General features: G+C 40.5%; 1 non-coding gene across 1 annotated transcript; it reads right to left on the bottom strand.

Annotated features, from left to right (window-relative positions):
- Window positions 1–534: 534 nt before the first annotated feature.
- LOC122305890 lies at window positions 535–638 on the bottom strand. Its single transcript, XR_006241321.1, has one exon. It is a non-coding gene; the product is annotated as a small nucleolar RNA R71 (small nucleolar RNA).
- Between the last annotated feature and the right edge of the window lie 20,587 nt (window positions 639–21,225).

Here is a 21,225-nt window from a genome sequence, read left to right as displayed (position 1 = left end):
ATGATCTCGTGGCAACGTGATCAAACTGGTAGATTGATAAGAGAGGAAATTGTTTTAAAAGAATTGGTTGATACTTTGTCTGGTGATTCCAAAAATTCTCATTCTAATACCGTGGCTGACAATCATAATGTTCATGACAAACAAGAAAATGAAGAGGCACAAAATAATCAGCCAATGAGAACTTTGCGCGAGTATTTGCAGCCAACAAGGACAAGTACTCCATCTTGTATGATTTTTCCTTTGAATATGAGAAATTTTGATTTAAAACTGGGAGTAATCCAGTTACTTCCCAAGTTTCATGGCTTAGACTCAGAAAGTCCTTATTTGCATCTGAAAGAATTTGAAGAAGTTTGTGCAATTTTACAAACCCAAACTATCAATGATGATGTTGTTAGATTAAAGTTGTTTCCATTCTCTTTGAAAGAAAAAGCTAAAAATTGGTTGAACTCCTTGAGACTAAGATCTATTGGCACATGGCAAGAAATGCAAAGAGAATTTCTGAAAAAGTTTTTTCCTACTCATAGGACCAACACTCTTCGCAGAAATATTATGAATTTTTCTCAAAAGGAAAATGAAACATTTTTTCAATGTTGGGAATGTTTTAAAGAATTATTACTAACTTGCCCACATCATGGCTATGAGACTTGGCACACCATTAGTTTTTTCTATGAAGGTTTAACATCTCAAATGCGTCAGTTTGTAGAAATGATGTGTAACGGTGAACTTTTAAATAAAGATCCTGACGATGCTTGGGACTATTTTGTTCAATTAGCTGAAAATGCCTAATCTTGGGATAACACAGATCGTTCTGATCAGTCAAATAAGCCCAAACTTAGTGCCATGTCTCAAGAAGGTATGTATGTTCTTAAAGGAAATGATGATGTGAATGCTAGGACAACAAGTCTGACAAGAAAAGTTGAAGCCATGGAACTTAGGAAGGTAAATTCGGCTAAAGCCATTGAAAAAGAAGAAGAGAATTGTGGCATATGTGAAATTAGTGGATACCTAACTCAGGATTGTCCAACAATCCCCGCTTTTAAAGAGGTGTCGCACGAACAAGCAAATGTCATGAATTCTTATAGGAGACCATTTTCTTCCCCTTATTTGAAACATATAATCCTGGATGGAGAAATCACCCCAATTCAAGTTGGAGGAATGAGTCCAATTCAAATCAAAATTGTGACGCCCCCAAAATCCCCACGCCCGAACACGGGGAAATTGAGACGTCCGGATGGTGACAACCCGGGTCACCATCCCATCGTCGGGTGCCGAGTGTGTGCAAGGCAACAGATGTGTACAGAAAATCACGCAGCGGATAAAGAAAGTTATAACTAAGTACCAGAATTTTTCTTAACGTAATACAAGCTGTTTAAAACGTACATAAATAAAATATTACAAAACACAAATACAGTTTTAAACAAATAAAAAGATAACATCAGCAACCCGGCGGAGCCGCATCCTCGGGCTCAGCCTCTTCCTCCTCATCCTCAACTCCTGCACCAAAAGCTACGGAACCACAAATGGTTCCGCAGGTAAGTAAAACCCCAAACACTACCAGATAAAAACACATATAACTCAAACAAGATGCATGAAACATGCCCAATGCACAAAGCCCAAAAACACCAGTTTTCCACACACGCCAAAAAACCCACTTGGCCCAAAAACATATCCATTCCGAAAAACACGCCAAAAGTCACATTTGGCCGCCAAAAGTCCATTTGGCCCAATATCTCGCCAGAAGTCCATCCGGCCCAATATCTCGCCAGAAGTCCATCTGGCTCACGCCAAAAGTCCCATTTGGCCTCATAAACCATTATCCAATTTTAACCGTATGCACCATGACCTCCCCTAGGAGTCATCCGCACACCCTGGCTCCAGTGTCACACCGCAGAGTACCACCACGCATGTGACACCTAACAAGCGATGCCCAGTTCCGCGCCCCGCGCGTGCGTAGCCAAGCATCCTCTAGCCCTCGCCAGCAAAGGGCCACGGAGTCGGTGAGTAGGGCGATGCCCGGTTCCATGCCCGGCACGTTCGTAGCCAAGCATCCCCTAGTCCCGCTCCCGTCATCTCTCTCGATAACTCAGGGGACATCACTCAGTTTATTCCGCTCCCGAGTGACCAGAGGAGCTCCACCGAGATAATAACCCATCCCGGCTTGGGCTCGTGATACACACGCACCCGTAAAACCAGTCACGCCAATACACAGGCTTTTCACACAATCCCACAAACACACGTGCATGCACCATGAAATGCCAAATCAATGCATATTAAAATAATCCAACAATATAAATCAATAAAACAAGTAACTCCGTCCTCCATCCATCCGACCCCCGAAACTCCTTGGACTCAGTCCGGAATCAACAACCAACAACAGATATTTATGGAATGAGCAATATATATTTAAATCTGAAAGTAGGGTTTGGAAAATACTTACAGCGCTATACGGCAATTTTAGAAAACAAGCGGCGTTGCAAGCGGCGGAAAAACAGCAACGTCACAGTGAAAATTCATTGTGGCCGTGGGTCTGAAAAACCCACTTTTGAACGGGGACAAACTAGGACACGGGATTGATAGGGAATGGTCTAGAGGTGGTTGTGAAGCTATTGGAAGTGACGGACGGCCGTGGGTGGCGGCGGAATGGCCGGAAATGGCCGAAAATGGCAAATCGGAAAACAAGCTCGTGGGAGCTGCTCCGGTGGTCGATGGAGGCCGGAAATGGGTGGGTTAGGACGGCAAGGGACCGGTGATGAAGTGGTGAAGAAATGGTGGCCGGAGGTGGAGCGACGGCGGCGGATCGGAGCAAAATCCGTGCGCCTTTGTTGAGCTTTTTCCGGCCAAATGGCCGGCCGGTTGGGGGTGGGTTTTGGAGGGAAGGTAGACCGGAAGGAGAGGAAGAGAATGGGACCGGTGGGAGGCCGAACGGTGGCCGGACGGCGGCGGTAGGGGCTGGGGAAGGTTGACGCCGGCGTGAGGGAGAGAGAGAGAAGAGAGAGAGTGCACGGGGGGGGTCCGAGTCGGGGGAGAGAGGAGAGAGAAAAGAAAGAGAAAAAAAAGAAAAAGAAGAAAAAAGAAAAGAAGGGAAAAAGAAAAAAGGAAAAAGAGAAAAAGAAAAAAAGATGTGAAAAGAAATGAGGTCCAGTCCTCACTCCGGGAAAAAGAAACAAACCGCCAAAAAGATTAAAACCACAAAAACAACTAAAAGAAATAAAACACAACCTCAAATAAATTAAAATAAATTAAAACCGACTTTAAAAACGCAATTAAAATAAAATAAAATATCTGATATATTAATTAAAATAAAAACAATTATTTCAGCGAAAATACACTTAAAAGCGGGTCATCACATCCTCCCCTCCTTAAAAACAATTTCGTCCTCGAAATTGCAAATCAACTACCAACTTAAAGCAAGCCACATAAACGCTCACAAACTAACAGAGATCAAGATTAAAATGCATACCTTCATCATTCGAACAGATACGGGTACTGCTCCCTCATGTCCGCTGCTCGCTCCCAAGAGAAGTCTTGAGCTAACGGATCTCCCCAAGCCACTTTAACCAACGGTATCGTTTTGGACCTCAATTGTTGCTCCTTCCAATCCAAAATCTGCGACGGAACAACCTCATAAGTGAGATCCGGTTGCAACTGAATACTCGTTGGGTCGACGAAGCGTGGCTCTTGCTGTCCAAAGCTCTTCTTCAGGGATGATACGTGGAAGACATCATGAACATCCCCAAAATAATCCGGCAAAGCAACTCTATAGGCAACGGACCCTACTCTCTCCAGAATCTGAAAAGGGCCGACGTACCTCGGATCTAGTTTCCTTTTCTTACCAAAACGCTTAACACCTCTCATGGGAGAGACTTTAAGATAAACCCAATCACCAACTTCAAATGACAATTCTCTCCTCCTGGTATCAGCGTAGCTTTTCTGGCGACTCTGAGCTGCCGCCATTATATCTCTAATGATCCGGACTTGGCTTTGCATTTCTTGAATTATTTCGGGTCCAATAATTCTACTCTCCCCAACTTCATCCCAACACAAGGGCGACCTACACTTTCTCCCATAAAGAGCTTCATAGGGAGCCATCTGAATGGTCGCATGGTAGCTGTTATTGTAGGCAAACTCAATGAGAGGCAAATGATTTTCCCAACTCCCTTGGAATTCCAGGGCACAAGCTCGCAACATGTCTTCCAGGGTCTGTATGGTGCGCTCTGACTGGCCGTCTGTCTGCGGGTGATAAGCAGTGCTGAACTTCAACTTAGTACCCAAAGCTGCCTGCAGACTCTTCCAGAACTGCGATGTGAACCTCGGGTCCCGATCCGACACTATACTCTTTGGTATGCCGTGTAGCCTCACTATCTCCTTAACATACAAACGGGTCAACTTACCCAAAGAGTCGGTGTTGTTAACAGGCAGAAAATGAGCACTCTTCGTTAACCGGTCCACGATCACCCAAACAGAGTTCTTCCCACTAGGTGTTCTCGGCAAACCCACTACGAAATCCATCGTGATGTCATCCCACTTCCACTCAGGAATAGGGAGGGGTTGGAGCATACCTGCAGGTCTCTGATGCTCGGCCTTTACCTGACGACACGTGTGGCATTTCTCCACATATAAGGCAACGTCCTTCTTCATTCCATCCCACCAGTAAATTTTCTTCAAGTCTCGATACATCTTTGTACTGCCGGGATGAACTGAATACGGGGCCGCATGAGCTTCCGCCATGATCCGTTCCTTGAAATCTGAGTCCTTTGGGATCACTCTGCGATCTCGGAACCGAAGTACCCCATCACTATCCATGCTATAGTGCAACGGCCCTCGAGATTTTCGGACTCTTTTCCTGATGTTCAGCAGCTTCTGATCCTTTCTTTGGAGAGCTTTCAATTCTTCAAAATCTATTACCCGAATGTCCAGAACCGAAGACAAAATCTCTACTTGCTGCGAACTCTCTATAAGGAGCCTTCTCATTCCATAAAGTAACGAATCCATTTCTGACGGTTCGGCTTCATCCTCCAAATGAGACTTCCGGCTCAAAGCATCAGCAACTATGTTAGCCTTCCCCGGGTGGTACTTGATCTCACACTGATAGTCACTGATTAGCTCTAGCCAACGCCTCTGCCTCATATTCAAATTTTTCTGGGAAAACAAATGCTTCAAGCTCTTATGATCAGTAAATACCTCACAAGCTTCCCCATACAAGAAATGCCGCCAGATCTTGAGTGCAAAAACAATCGCAGCCAACTCTAGATCATGCGTCGGATAATTCTTCTCATGGTCCTTAAGCTGACGAGATGCATAGGCTACAACCCGTCCTTCCTGCATAAGGACACAACCCAAACCGAACTTAGACGCATCACTGAAGACTACAAACGGCTTATGCGGTTCTGGGAGTGCTAACACTGGTGCCGTCGTCAACCTGTTCTTCAATTCCTGGAAGCTTCTCTCACATTTCTCTGACCAAACAAATTCTGTATTCTTCCGAGTCAAAGCTGTGAGAGGTCCGGATAAGCGAGCAAAACCCTCTACAAACCTTCGGTAGTAACCGGCGAGCCCCAAGAAACTCCTGATCTCGCGTACTGTAGTTGGGCGTGGCCATGACAAAATGGCTTCTACCTTACTGGGATCAACTGCCACCCCACCCTGGGAAATTACATGCCCAAGAAATTTAACTTCTTCCAACCAGAACTCACACTTGCTGAGCTTGGCGTACAACTGGTGCTCTCTCAATTTCTCAAGTACCAGACTAAGATGATACACATGCTCTTCAATATCTCGGGAATAAATCAGTATATCATCAATAAATACTACCACGAAGGAATCCAGATAAGGTTGGAACACCCGATTCATCAAATCCATGAAAGCGGCAGGAGCATTAGCTAGCCCAAACGGCATCACCTTAAATTCATAGTGTCCATACCTCGACCTGAAGGCAGTTTTCGGCACATCCTGCTCTCTGATTCTCAGCTGGTAGTATCCCGACCTCAGATCAATTTTAGAGAACACCGCTGCCCCCTGAAGTTGGTCAAATAAATCATCTATCCGCGGGAGAGGATATTTATTTTTGATGGTCACCTTGTTCAACTCCCTATAGTCAATGCACATACGAAGGGTTCCATCTTTCTTTTTAACAAATAAAACTGGAGCACCCCACGGCGACGTACTAGGCTGAATAAACCCCTTCTCTACTAATTCTTGCAACTGAGTCTTCAACTCTTTCAATTCAGCCGGTGCCATGCGGTAAGGAGCCTTATGCACAGGAGCCGCTCCAGGTTCCAAGTCTATAACAAACTCCATCTCTCGCACGGGGGGTAGTCCGGGCAAGTCATCCACAAACACATCGGGGAACTCTTCCACAACTGGAATGTCTGCCAAGGACTTCTTCTCAGACGGCGTGGACACCATCTGAACCAAGAATGCATCCGCTCCCCATGCAATCTCTCTTCTTGCCTGTATCGCCGATATAATCATCGGCTTTTCTTTTAATCTACTCCCCGCAAATTCCAGACAATCACCATCCGGAAGCTGAAAGCTAATAGTCCGACTTCTGCAATTAATAGTCGCAGAATATCGGTATAGCCAATCCATCCCGAGGATGATATCAAAACCCAACAGCTTGAATACCACCAGATCAGCATCCAAAAACCTTCCCTCAAAGTTTAACGGGCATCCCAAAGCAACCTTGGAACACCACACCATCTCGCCATCGGGTAGCGCCACTACCATAGCCTTCGGCAACGGTTCCGTGACCAAGTTACACACCCGAGCAAACGTGGAAGACACAAACGATCGTGAAGCACCGGAATCAAACAAAGTACAAGCATAAAACTCATACAAACGGACTCTTCCTGAACCAAACACACAACCCATGAAATCCAAAAAAAACAACGAAGAAACCAAATGCACCAAAAATAAATCCAACTTAAAAGATTAAATTAATCCATACCTGTGATTACTCCAGCATCATGGGTCGCTGGTGCCTCATCGTCCACCTCTCCGGGCGTGACAGCATAAACCCGGGCTTGTACTGCTTGTCTCGGGTTGGTTCTTCCACCGTGTCTACCTCCACGGCTTCCTTGAGCTCTAACGGGGCAATCCCGAGCAATATGCCCCACTTGGCCGCACCGATAACACTGGGGTCCGCTACTCGTCCGACACTCGCCCTCATGAGCTCTATTACAAACTCCACAAACAGGCATACGTCCTCCCATGCGAACACTGGAGGATGCTTGAGATCGGGTTCCAGTCCGCTGAACAAACTTCTGAGGCGAACCCGAGCTGCTTCCTTCACCAGAAAAACTTCGCCTCTTTTGCCCTGAAGGGGAGCCCAAACTCAGATTATTTTCCCTCTCTATAAGGGTGGCCACATCCACTAACTCCTGAAAAGTGGATATCCGATGGCTGACCACCAAACGGCGTATATCAGGGCGTAGTCCCTCCTGAAAACGCTCAGCTCGCAACTCCTCTGTGGCAACAAGGTGAGGAGCAAATCGCTCAAGTTCTATGAACCTCCGGGCGTATTGTTCCACTGTTGCGCCCCCTTGGACCAGATTGGAGAACTCTCTTGCCTTTTGCTTCCTTACCGATGCGGGAAAGAAGCGGTCATTGAACTCTTTCTTGAAACGCTGCCAGGTCACCGCAGCGAAAGATCCCAATTCAGATTCCAGCATCACCCTCCTGGTATCCCACCAATCAGAAGCGATACCCTGCAAAAGATAGCTGGCGTAGAGTACTTGCTGAGCTTCAGTGCATCCACACACCTCAAAGGTTTTCTCCAGATCCTTGATCCATTTTCCAGCCTGAAGAGGATCCTCATTTCCAGTAAAGTGTGGGGTCCGATGCGCTAGGAAGCGCTCATAGGTGCATCCGGCTTGCACCATGCTACTGGACCCTCCTGGATACATCCAAGGTCCTCCCTGATATGGCCAAGGACCTCCTGGTTGTGGCCAATACACTCCCTGTGGCGGACAAGGCTCTCCTGACGGGGGATAGGGCCCTCCTGATGGTGGCCAAGGACCCCCTTGTGGTGGCCAAGGTCCTTGTGGTGGCCAAGGCCCTGCCTGTTGTGGCCTAATATTCTGTTGCATGAACTCCGTCATCTGCCGAATTGCTTCGGCTATGGAGTCATCCCTGGATGTATTGTCTTGCGGTTCCTGAGTATTTTTCCTTGGTCTACCTGGTCTCCCCATATTCCTGTCACAACACCACTCTTGACCCTCCTTTAAGAAAACAAATAAAACCATCGTAAAACCAACAAAACAAAACAGCACCACGCAGCAAGAAACAAAAGAAACCCGCATGCCAAAACATAACTAAATAAAACAAGCAAACAAACATAAACAAATAAAACAAATAAAACAACTATACTTAACATAATTTTAAAACACAACTTTAAAAACATTCTGGTACTACCTACGGGACTTGTGGTTTTACCCAGAGCCAAACCGCTCTGATACCACCTGTGACGCCCCCAAAATCCCCACGCCCGAACACGGGGAAATTGAGACGTCCGGATGGTGACAACCCGGGTCACCATCCCATCGTCGGGTGCCGAGTGTGTGCAAGGCAACAGATGTGTACAGAAAATCACGCAGCGGATAAAGAAAGTTATAACTAAGTACCAGAATTTTTCTTAACGTAATACAAGCTGTTTAAAACGTACATAAATAAAATATTACAAAACACAAATACAGTTTTAAACAAATAAAAAGATAACATCAGCAACCCGGCGGAGCCGCATCCTCGGGCTCAGCCTCTTCCTCCTCATCCTCAACTCCTGCACCAAAAGCTACGGAACCACAAATGGTTCCGCAGGTAAGTAAAACCCCAAACACTACCAGATAAAAACACATATAACTCAAACAAGATGCATGAAACATGCCCAATGCACAAAGCCCAAAAACACCAGTTTTCCACACACGCCAAAAAACCCACTTGGCCCAAAAACATATCCATTCCGAAAAACACGCCAAAAGTCACATTTGGCCGCCAAAAGTCCATTTGGCCCAATATCTCGCCAGAAGTCCATCCGGCCCAATATCTCGCCAGAAGTCCATCTGGCTCACGCCAAAAGTCCCATTTGGCCTCATAAACCATTATCCAATTTTAACCGTATGCACCATGACCTCCCCTAGGAGTCATCCGCACACCCTAGCTCCAGTGTCACACCGCAGAGTACCACCACGCATGTGACACCTAACAAGCGATGCCCAGTTCCGCGCCCCGCGCGTGCGTAGCCAAGCATCCTCTAGCCCTCGCCAGCAAAGGGCCACGGAGTCGGTGAGTAGGGCGATGCCCGGTTCCATGCCCGGCACGTTCGTAGCCAAGCATCCCCTAGTCCCGCTCCCGTCATCTCTCTCGATAACTCAGGGGACATCACTCAGTTTATTCCGCTCCCGAGTGACCAGAGGAGCTCCACCGAGATAATAACCCATCCCGGCTTGGGCTCGTGATACACACGCACCCGTAAAACCAGTCACGCCAATACACAGGCTTTTCACACAATCCCACAAACACACGTGCATGCACCATGAAATGCCAAATCAATGCATATTAAAATAATCCAACAATATAAATCAATAAAACAAGTAACTCCGTCCTCCATCCATCCGACTCCCGAAACTCCTCGGACTCAGTCCGGAATCAACAACCAACAACAGATATTTATGGAATGAGCAATATATATTTAAATCTGAAAGTAGGGTTTGGAAAATACTTACAGCGCTATACGGCAATTTTAGAAAACAAGCGGCGTTGCAAGCGGCGGAAAAACAGCAACGTCACAGTGAAAATTCACTGTGGCCGTGGGTCTTAAAAACCCACTTTTGAACGGGGACAAACTAGGACACGGGATTGATAGGGAATGGTCTAGAGGTGGTTGTGAAGCTATTGGAAGTGACGGACGGCCGTGGGTGGCGGCGGAATGGCCGGAAATGGCCGAAAATGGCAAATCGGAAAACAAGCTCGTGGGAGCTGCTCCGGTGGTCGATGGAGGCCGGAAATGGGTGGGTTAGGACGGCAAGGGACCGGTGATGAAGTGGTGAAGAAATGGTGGCCGGAGGTGGAGCGACGGCGGCGGGTCGGAGCAAAATCCGTGCGCCTTTGTTGAGCTTTTTCCGGCCAAATGGCCGGCCGGTTGGGGGTGGGTTTTGGAGGGAAGGTAGACCGGAAGGAGAGGAAGAGAATGGGACCGGTGGGAGGCCGAACGGTGGCCGGACGGCGGCGGTAGGGGCTGGGGAAGGTTGACGCCGGCGTGAGGGAGAGAGAGAGAAGAGAGAGAGTGCACCGGGGGGGGTCCGAGTCGGGGGAGAGAGGAGAGAGAAAAGAAAGAGAAAAAAAAGAAAAAAAAGAAAAAAGAAAAGAAGGGAAAAAGAAAAAAGGAAAAAGAGAAAAAGAAAAAAAGATGTGAAAAGAAATGAGGTCCAGTCCTCACTCCGGGAAAAAGAAACAAACCGCCAAAAAGATTAAAACCACAAAAACAACTAAAAGAAATAAAACACAACCTCAAATAAATTAAAATAAATTAAAACCGACTTTAAAAACGCAATTAAAATAAAATAAAATATCTGATATATTAATTAAAATAAAAACAATTATTTCAGCGAAAATACACTTAAAAGCGGGTCATCACAAAAATCCTCAAGGGTCATCTTCTTCTACTCCTTATGTGCCTCCACATAAGAAAATCCTTAAGGAGACATTACAAACTTTTATGCAGGGACATGCCAATATCAACACTCAGACAATGCAAGCCATTACTGAGATGAGAAGTTCTATTAGCGACTTGACATCTGCATTGCATGCTCAAGAAAAGAGTAAGTTTCCTGCTCAACCTCAGCCGAATCCCAAAGGTAAATTTGAGGTAAGAAATTTAAATCCTTCTGATTCAAAATTTGAACATGCCAAGTCCATCACCACTCTACGCAATGGAAAAACAATTGATAAGAGTATTTCAACAACGAAAGTTCATGAAACCAACAATTCTTTAAATTCTAAGAGTGATGGTGAACTTAAGAAGGCTGAATTAGATATGCCTGTGAAAGCCCCAATACCTGCCCCATTTCCCCAAAAGTTGCAACATTCTCACAAGTTGATTCAAAATGCTGATATTCTTGAAATTTTTAAACAAGTAAAAATCAACTTTCCTTTGTTGGATGCAATCAAACAAATTCCATCGTATGCTAAATTTTTGAAAGATTTGTGCACAGTGAAGCGTACGATGAAGGTGTAGAAGAAGGCTTTCCTCACTGAGCAGGTAAGCACCATCCTTCAGAACAATTTTCTTCCAAAGTACAAAGAGCCGGATTGTCCAACAATTTCCTGCGTGATTGGAAATTTTAAAATTGAAAAAGTTTTACTTGACCTCGGAGCTAGTGTTAACCTCCTACCTTACTCGGTATATGAGCAGTTGGGTCTTGGTGAACTTAAACCCACCAAGGTAACACTCCAACTTACTAATTGATCAATTAAAATACCGAGAGGGATAGTTGAGGAGGTGTTAGTTCAAGTAGGCAAATTTTATTTCCCAGTGGATTTCATTGTTTTGGACACAGAACCTGTCTTTGATATTTGCACTCAAATTCCTATAATTTTGGGTAGGCCATTCCTTGCAATCTCAAATGCTTTAATAAATTGTAGGAGTGGTGTGATGATAATTTTTTTTGGTAACATGACTTTGGAGTTGAATATTTTCAATATTTGTAAGCAACCTAGCAATGATGATGATGTGCATGAAGTAAATTTGATCCAAACTCTTGTTCAAAATAAATTTGATTTGTCAAGTCTTTCTGACCCTCTTGAGGCTTGTTTGGTTCATGGTACAAATTTTGATTATGATTATGTGCTTGCATCTATGAATTTTTTGCCAGAATCTAGTCCTATAATTGACACTAATAAATGGAGAACACATTTTGAAGAATTACAACCTCATGATGTTGTGTCTCTCCCCTCAAATGCGCAAATATCAAAACTCAACTTGAAACCTCTATCTGCTGATCTCAAATATGCATTTTTAGGCCAAGCAGAGACATTACCAGTGGTCATTTCATCAAGACTGGATGAAGTTCAAGAGAAAAAATTGATTGGTGTTCTCATTGAACACAAAGAGGCAATAAGATGGACCATAGCTGATATCAAATGTATCAGTCCTTTGATTTGTACCCACAAGATTTATCTAGAGGACAATTATAAACCCTCTAGAGAAATACAGTGTAAACTGAACCCCAACATGAAATAGGTTGTCAGAGCAGAGGTGTTAAAACTTTTGGATGTAGGGATCATTTACCCTATTTCTGACAGCAAATGGGTTAGTCCCACGCAGGTGGTACCTAAGAAATCTGGTGTGACTGTAGTTAAGAATGCTGATAATGAATTGATCCCAACTAGAGTTACTACTGGTTGGCGTATGTGCATTGACTACAGAAAACTAAATTCTGTCACCAAAAAGGATCATTTTCCCCTACCATTCATGGATCAAATCATTGAACGTGTAGCAGGCCATAAGTTCTATTGCTTCCTAGATGGTTATTCTGGATATAACCAAATTGAGATTGCTCCTGAAGATCAAGAAAAGACCACTTTTACATGTTCATTTGGTACCTTTGCATATCGAAGGATGCCATTCGGACTTTGTAATGCTCTTGCTACATTTCAACGATGCATAATGAGCATATTCAGTGACATGGTAGAGCATTTCATTGAAATATTCATGAATGATTTTTCTATTTTTAGTGATTCATTTGATGAATGTTTGATTCATTTGGAAAAAGTGCTAATTAGATGCAAAGAAAAGAATTTGATTTTAAACAGGGAGAAGTGTCATTTTATGGTCACTCAAGTGATTGTTCTTGGTCACATTGTTTCTTCTCAAGGTTTTGAAGTGGACAAGGCCAAAATTGAATTAATTTCTAAATTACCCATCCCAAAGAACATCAGGGATATCAGATCTTTTCTAGGTCATGCAGGTTTTTACAGGAGGTTCATTAAAGGCTTCAGTACAATTTCTAGACCTTTGTGCAATTTATTGTCAAAGGAAAATTCTTTTGTGTGGACTGATGACTATGAGTTAGCTTTTACAAAACTAAAAGGTATGTTGATTTCAGCCCCAATTATGCGATCACCTAATTGGAATTTACCATTTCAGATTATGTGTGATGCTAGTGATTATGTTGTTGGAGTTGTGTTGGGCCAACGTAAGGACAAAAAGCCTTGTGTTATTTATTATGCAAGTAGAACTTTAAACAGTGCTCAAATGAATTATTTGACAACTGAAAAAGAGTTACTTGCAGTAGTTTTTGCACTTCAAATTTCGCTCTTATTTGATTGGATCTCAAATTGTCATCTTTACTAATCATGCTGCGTTAAAGTACCTTTTAGCGAAAAAAGATGCAAAACCCAGGTTGCTTAGATGGATCCTTTTGCTGCAAGAATTTGATTTGATAATTAAAGATAAAAAAGGAGTTGAGAATGTTGTTGCTGATCATCTGTCTAGACTTATTCTTTCAGATTCTATAGAGACAGTTCCTATTAGAGACACGTTTCCAGATGAGCAACTTTTTAGTATATCTCAAGTGCCATGGTATGCTGACATTACTAATTTTCTTGCTACAGGTGAAATTCCTCACATTTGGACTCAACAAGATAAGGGGAAATTTTTTGTGGAGGTAAGAAAATTCTTTTGGGATGATCCATATCTGTTTAAATATTGCCCAGATCAGATAATTAGACGATGTATTCCCAATAACGAATTTCAAAGTTTGATATCTTTTTGTCACTCTGGGGCATGTGGTGACCATTTTTCTAGAAAGAAAACTGCTTTTAAAATTTTGCAATGTAGTTTCTATTGGCCTACCATTTTCAAGGACACCCATGAATTTTATAAAACTTGTGAGCGCTGTCAAAAATTGGGAGGGATTACCCGTCGGAGTATGATGCCATTAAATCCAATCTTGGTTATTGAAATATTTAATTGTTGGGGCATCGACGTCATGAGACCCTTCCCAGTTTCTTTTGGAAATCTCTATATTTTGGTAGCTGTGGATTATATGTCCAAATGGATTGAGGCTATTCCATGCAAAAGCAATGACCACAAAGTGGTACTGAAGTTTCTGAAAGAAAATATTTTATCAAGGTTTGGAACACCTCGAGCCATTATTAGTGATGGAGGCAAACATTTTTGTAATAAACCTTTCGAGACCTTAATGCGAAAATATGGTATTACTCATAAGGTTACTACCCCTTATCATTCACAAACAAGTGGCCAGGTTGAGGTATCAAATCGAGAGATCAAAAAATTTTTAGAAAAGACGGTTAACCCAAGTCGCAAAGATTGGTCTTTACGACTAACTGATGCACTTTGGGCATACTATACTGCTTTTAAAACCTTGATTGGTATGTCCCCATATCGACTCATTTTTGAAAAGGCATGTCACTTACCTATGGAATTGGAATACAAAGCTTACGAAAACTCTCGTATTGCCAAGGAGAGAATGAAAATTTTTCATGACAAAAATATTTTTTGAAAATCTTTTGAGCCTTCCCAAAAAGTTTTGTTGTATAATTCAAGGCTCCATTTGTTTCTTGGCAAGCTTCGATCCCGATGGATCGGTCCCTTTGTTGTAAAAATTGTTTATCCTTTTGGGGCTATTGAGATAGAAAATCCAGAGAATTGTAATGTTTTTAAAGTTAATGGACAAAGGTTGAAACCATTTTTGGATGATTTTACTCCGGAGGTTGAGTCCACTACTCTGGAGGATCCTGCTTATCAGAATTAATTTCTGATTCCTCATTGTATATACCGTATTTGTTTGTTTTGTTTTTCTTTCTTTTGTTTTCTGTGTTTTTAACTTTGACAGAAATCTACTCCTTGTGTGCGCTCGAGTATCTTAGGTGACTTCTTTCGTTTATATTTAATCATTTTCGTCTCAATATATGTTCTGCAGTGTTTATCTTGCTCCAATTTATGTCTGTATAGCATACATCATCGAACATTCAATTGCTGAACATTGAGTACAATATCACATTTAGTTGGGGGAGGGTTTTCTATTGAAAATTTATCAGTACCTAAAAATAAATAAATAAATAAAAATAAAAAAATAAAAATAAAAAAGTTTGTGAGGTGCATTAAAACATAAATGATTAACACACACTTCTGGCATGTTTGTTAGATTTGAGTATCTTGGTGGAGTAGTTGAACGGAATTATTTTGTGAAAATTTATTTTCAACTTTAAGCATAGAACATGACTTATGATGCATCATATTTTGTTGAGGAGTGACTTGAAACACCGGGATGCGATATTTACAAAAATGAGAATTAGTATAATTTATATAGAATGAAGGGTAAGTTTTGAAAGAACATTTTGCACATGCTTACACTTGTAGTGTTTCTCATGAATGTTCATTGATTTAAAACAGGAGAAGTATACTGCAGGACTACAAGCCCTATATAAAAAAAAAAAAAAAAAATTGAAATCATGTAAGTTTTCTTGAATAAAGGGCTAGAAATAGTTACCCAAAATTTTGGGAGTTGAGTGTTCAACCTTTAAACATAGTTAGTGTGAAAACTGCTAGTCCCTTAGGCTTTGAGGTAGTTAGAATCAATAATGATTAATCTTAAGGTTGAAAAATCCTATGATAAATCATGCTTATTAATGAGGAACACACAGAAGTTTAGCCACACACACATATCCAAGTTCTAATACATTTGCCCCAATTCTATGTGAACAGTTATTGAGACTTTCCTTGTGGATACGACTCCTGGTGTTGAGTAGTCATGAATTAATTTTTTGTGAGAATTCAGAATTATGTTTGATTGTTTTTGTTTGAATTTTGGGTTTTATGCAATATTCATCTCAATTAATTTTCACTGTTTTGCTCAAGGATTAGCAAAAAACTAGTTGGGGGTGTGATTGAGCTGAAATATTGCATAGTTTAGCTATTTAAAACCAATGGATTTTAAATTCTTCGTGACACTATTATTGGTTTTAGATGAAAAAATGGTTAATAAGCATAAATACGAGTTGTGATTTTTAATTGATTGATATCATGTTTATACTTAATTTTATAACTATGATTTAATTGGACAATATTTTCTAACATATATAATCTATTTTTTTTATAATCTAGTTTTTTTTTTTAATTTGTGTTTGAGTGCTATTTTTATCTCTTATTTTCAGCTCAAATAAAATTCACATGAAGGAAGCGGTGTACTTCAGTAGCTAAAAAAGAAAAGACGAAGATTTTTGGTAGAGTGTGAACGTAAGAGGCGGTAGCTTGTTGATGGCTTCCGTTGGTGCAGCTAAAGTGGACTTGATTGAAAGTGCTTAATCCTCCGGTGCTGAAAACGTGATAGTTGATAGTCAAGCATAATCAAATAAAGTTGATGGCTTCAGTTGGTGCAGCTAATTTGGAGTAGAGTCTCGTTTGGTGTCTTGGAACTATGAAAATATATATATATATATATATATATATTGCACACTCTATTCAGGTAAAAGGGGATTGATTTGCAGGAGAGATGCCGTGCTTGACTTGAATTGGAGGTCGGTCATTTGATTTTTTTTTTTTTTTGGCTGGAGTTTGTTTTCATTGGAAGAAAGAGAGGTGCCGTGATTGAAGGGGAGTAAAGAGTGAAATTCGGTGGTGATTGTTTATACGAAGTCGGCTGGAATGAATTGGGATTGGAGGAAGGAGTTTGGCACCGGCTTGAGGCAGCTATATATATATATATTGCTGGACGGAATTGAGAAGAGAAGGTGAGAAGAGACATAGAGAGGGTGAGTAGAGAGGGAGACGTGTAGGGAAGAGGGAGTGAGCTGTGCTTGACTGATTAAAAGATAGAGTTGGCTGCTTTTGAAGTGTGAAGGTCAGTTGGTCAGTCGGTGGGGACGTGTGAGTGAAAGGAAGAGTAAGTTGGTCAGCTGGAGTTAGTTTGATTGGCTGGGATTAGTGTGATTTTTGCAGGAAGTCAGTGCTAGGAGTTGTTCTGATTTCATTAAATCCTTGTGCTTTGAATTAATTGGAAGGTGTTATGAGGAGAGTAGAGAGACATAGAGAGGGAAGTAGAGTATTGAGTGGAGAGAGTTTGGAATTAATGTAGAGAGTCGGTGGATGTTTTGAGTGGAGTAGAGTACGTGAGGCGTGGGAGTTTTGAGTGTGGAGATTTTTGTCTGATGGGAGTGAGGGACGTGGAGGCAGTTTTTGTCAAATCTATTGGTTTCATTTCTATTTTCTACAATTCAATGACGGCGTGGATTTTATTCTCTCGACATCGGCTGGGTTTCAAATTTTATTGCTTCTAAGTTATTTTCTAGTATTTCTTGTATTTTATTTTAATTTTTTAATAGAGAATATTTATGTGATTTCTATAGCATGTATAATGAATATGTTTGGCTAAATTTTCATACTAAGGTTAGAAGTGAAGTTTAATAATTTAAATATTGTTTTCGGATCAAATTAAAATCTATTTTGTGAGCTTGATCGATTGAGGTTTTTATTATTGGATATTTTGATTATCTATATATTTATCTTGATTCATTGTGATTTTCGAATACAGTGAATGCTTGAGGAATCCTTATGATATTCAAATAGATTTGTGAATATTTTAATCATCAATCGTTCACGCTCAATCATAAGCGACTTTTTTTCTTGATTTTAAATGCTAAATCTTCCAATTAAACAGAATCATTATTCTAGTTTAATTGAAGTAAATCAATCGGAAACAATATTATAAATTATTAGACGGATTCTCGAAACCTTAGTCTTTCTCTATATCAATTCATTTTATCATTTTAGTTTGATTCATTTATTTTATAAATCTTTATCTTTATATTCGATTTTACGTTTCTTTTAGTAATCTCGTTTCATTGTCTGAATTTATTTTCTTTATCACAAAAGTCAATCCCTGTGGATTTGATCCTGTAAGATACTACAACAGCTGTATACTTGTAGGTAAAACTGCACTAAATTTTTAGTTCATTAATTTGAATCAAAGTTTAGACGTAACAGTAGTGGTAATGAGGAGTATTTGGCTAAGAAAGAACCAACTCGTGTTTGAAAATAAATTTATACCACCCAAGCAGCTTATCAATATAGCAAGAGAGCAGCTCAGAGAATTTCAGATGACCCAAGTTGTGATAGAACACACAAATTCTAACAGAGTACTAATGAGACAATAAGGATGGGGAAAACCTACTATAGGGAGTGTGAAAGTCAATTGGGATGCAGCTCTTGATCAAAAAAAAAAAAAGGAAAAGCTGGGATTGGGATATTTATAAGGGATGAAATGGGAGAGGTCCTCACTGCTTGCTATGATAAGAGATTACATGTTCAACTTCCAGCGATGGCTGAATGCTTAACACTTTGGAAAGCTTTGGAATTATGTAGAGATCTTGGTTTCTGCCGAGTCTTGTTTGAAGGTGATGCTCAGATAATAGTAATAGCTATCAATGAGGAGATGCCAGACTTCCCATTATATGGTAGCATTGTGTTGGATATGAAGAAAATGTTAATGAAATAGATGGGATGGAAGATTCAGTTTGTACACAGGAGTTCAAATGGAGCGGCACATAGTTTAGCTAAGGAGGCTTTAAATCTAGACACATAGGTTATATGGATGGAAGAAACACCAATTTGTATAGCTGAATGCACAGAGAAGGAAAAAAAGATGTAATTCTAAAACTATTACTTGATAAATACAAATACCATTTACTTCAAAAGAGAGAATAAAGGAGTGAATCATAGGTTGGGAACAATCCTAATTTTGTTCTTCCAATCAAAAAGGTTAATCTTTTCAAAATGAAGGATATGAAAAATAAGGGTTTTATAATTTATATGATGAGAAATTGGATCTCGGCCATACGTGAGAGAAAGTTAGGCTTTTTGTTAGGAAATAAATGGACATTTGTTTTGAGAAGTGTGGTGAGTTAGAAGGTTTGAGTTAAAGATGGAATCCTCACATTGAATTGGGGTAAAAGTAAGCCAATGATGAAAAGATCAAATGCTAGAAAGTCTACAAGGGTGGATTTTTATGTGAAGGACATCAATTTTCTAAGATTTCTAGTAGAAATGGATTAACAAACCGATGTGGTATGACTTCATTGTGGAACATAAGAAGGACAATGAGAATAAAGTAGCATATGTCTACAAAAGTAGATGTTATTTACATTTCTTTAGCCCCTATAACTTCATTAGATCCAGTATGACTTATAGATTTTAAATATTCTATGCATTTAATGTTGAGACGTAGGTTCTGTGCAAAAGATTACAACAACATGGTTATCTAGAGGGTAAGAGTTTTCAGTTGTTCAATGGCTTGTTATTTGTTGTAAAATATAGAGAGAACACAAACAAGAGAGAAAAAACATTCGCTCAAACTTGGGTTTATTTATTATTGTTCCACTATATATACTAAACATACAATTGACAATTATACCATCATGAGTTATATTTATTATAGTAATGCCCTCTAACAATACCCCTAAAGTTGGGGAATACATATATCATATAATCCCAACTTGAAACAAATATACTTTAACTGCCTATAACACAAGGACTTAGTAAACACATCTACAAGCTGATAAGCAAACTTCACAAAAAGTATATAAATGTCACCACTCAATATCTTACCTCGAATAAAGTGACAATAAAACTCTATATGTTTAGTCCTCTTATGGAATATCGGATTAGAGCCAATATGCAGTGAAGCTTACAAAATAATTGAAGAGGAACAAGAGCTGGAAATCTAATCTCTTGAAGGAAGTTGCAACCATGTCAACTCACTAAGTAGTGTGAGCCATTACCTTATATTCAGCTTCTACACTAGAATGAGTTACTACTATTTTTTTCTTACTCTTCCATGTAACCAAGTTACCTCCCACAAAGGTCACACTATCCAGTAGTAGATCTTCTATTTGAATGAGACCCTGCTCAATCAGCATCTACAAGAGCTTCAACTCTAAGATGTTTATTCAATAATCCAAATCCCGAAACTCACTTAAGGTAACGAAGAGTATGAATTACAACATTTCAATGTAAGACCCTTGTTGTGTCTAGAAATTGACTCATTATACTCACTGCATGAGAGATGTCAGGTTTAGTGATTCTAAAATAATTCAATTTCCCAACAAGCCGTCGATACCTACCTGGATCTTCAAACTCCCCCTTCATCCTTTCATTTGTTTCGATAAATATATCAATCACTTTCTTTTTCTATTAATTCCTTCATTCTAAGGCATAACTTGTATACATGTGCTTCAATTACACCAAAAGAGTTTACTATTTTGATCTATAAAAGTGTAAATAAGTCATCCACCCAACAAGCCACTTTCTTCCAAAAGGTCAAGTACATATTTTCTCTAAAACAAACTAATACCCTTTTTATACCTACCAACTTCAATCTCAAGAAAATGCCTACACTTGCCCAAATCTTTTGTCTAAAGCTGATCATGCAAAATTGCTTCAACCTACCAATCAAACACATATATAACCAACAAAATACTATGTAGATGAAATACCAAATAGTCCGTTTGACATCTATGAAGACAAAATGCCAATACAATATCAGAAAATCTTCCAAACCATGTTCAAGGGGATTGCTTCAAATCGTATAGTGTCATTTTTAAATTGCATACAACACTTCGATACTTCTCCTAAGCCACCCAAATTTCAATTAGAGGGGTGACTAGCATGTAGCTCTAGCAACCTTGGCTCCAGGGCGCTCTCAACTTGCAATTCAAGCACCTCGAATAAAAAAGAATGGACTTGAGGAAACAATGCATTAGCTATCAAACACCTTGCAGTAATTTATGCAAGGTCAATCAACAATCAACAATCAAAATTCTCAAGCAGTAAACGACATCCAAAGGACACTTACAAAGATGACTACCGCCTTGAGTTCCCAAGAGAAAGAAAAATTTCCTGCACAACCTCAACCCAATCCACAAAGTTAGCCACTTCAAGGAGCAGTTGAGAGTTCAAATTTAAGACAAGTGAAGGTAGTCACTACTTTGAGAAATGGTAAGGTAGTGAATATTCCAGCTCAAGGTTCAGACAAGTTTAGTAAGGTCTCTAAACCTGTTCAAATTGAGGCTAGAAAGAATGAGGTTGAACAAGCTGAAACTTAAACTGAAACAATTACATGTCCTGTACCTGCTCCTTTTCCTCAAAGATTGGCTCCCCTGCACAAAGATAAACACCAATCTAAAATTATAGAAATATTCAAGCAAGTTAGG

The sequence above is a fragment of the Carya illinoinensis genome, chromosome 3, assembly GCF_018687715.1.
Source record: "Carya illinoinensis cultivar Pawnee chromosome 3, C.illinoinensisPawnee_v1, whole genome shotgun sequence".
NCBI lineage: Eukaryota > Viridiplantae > Streptophyta > Magnoliopsida > Fagales > Juglandaceae > Carya > Carya illinoinensis.
This window is presented reverse-complemented; position numbering and strand designations above follow the sequence as displayed.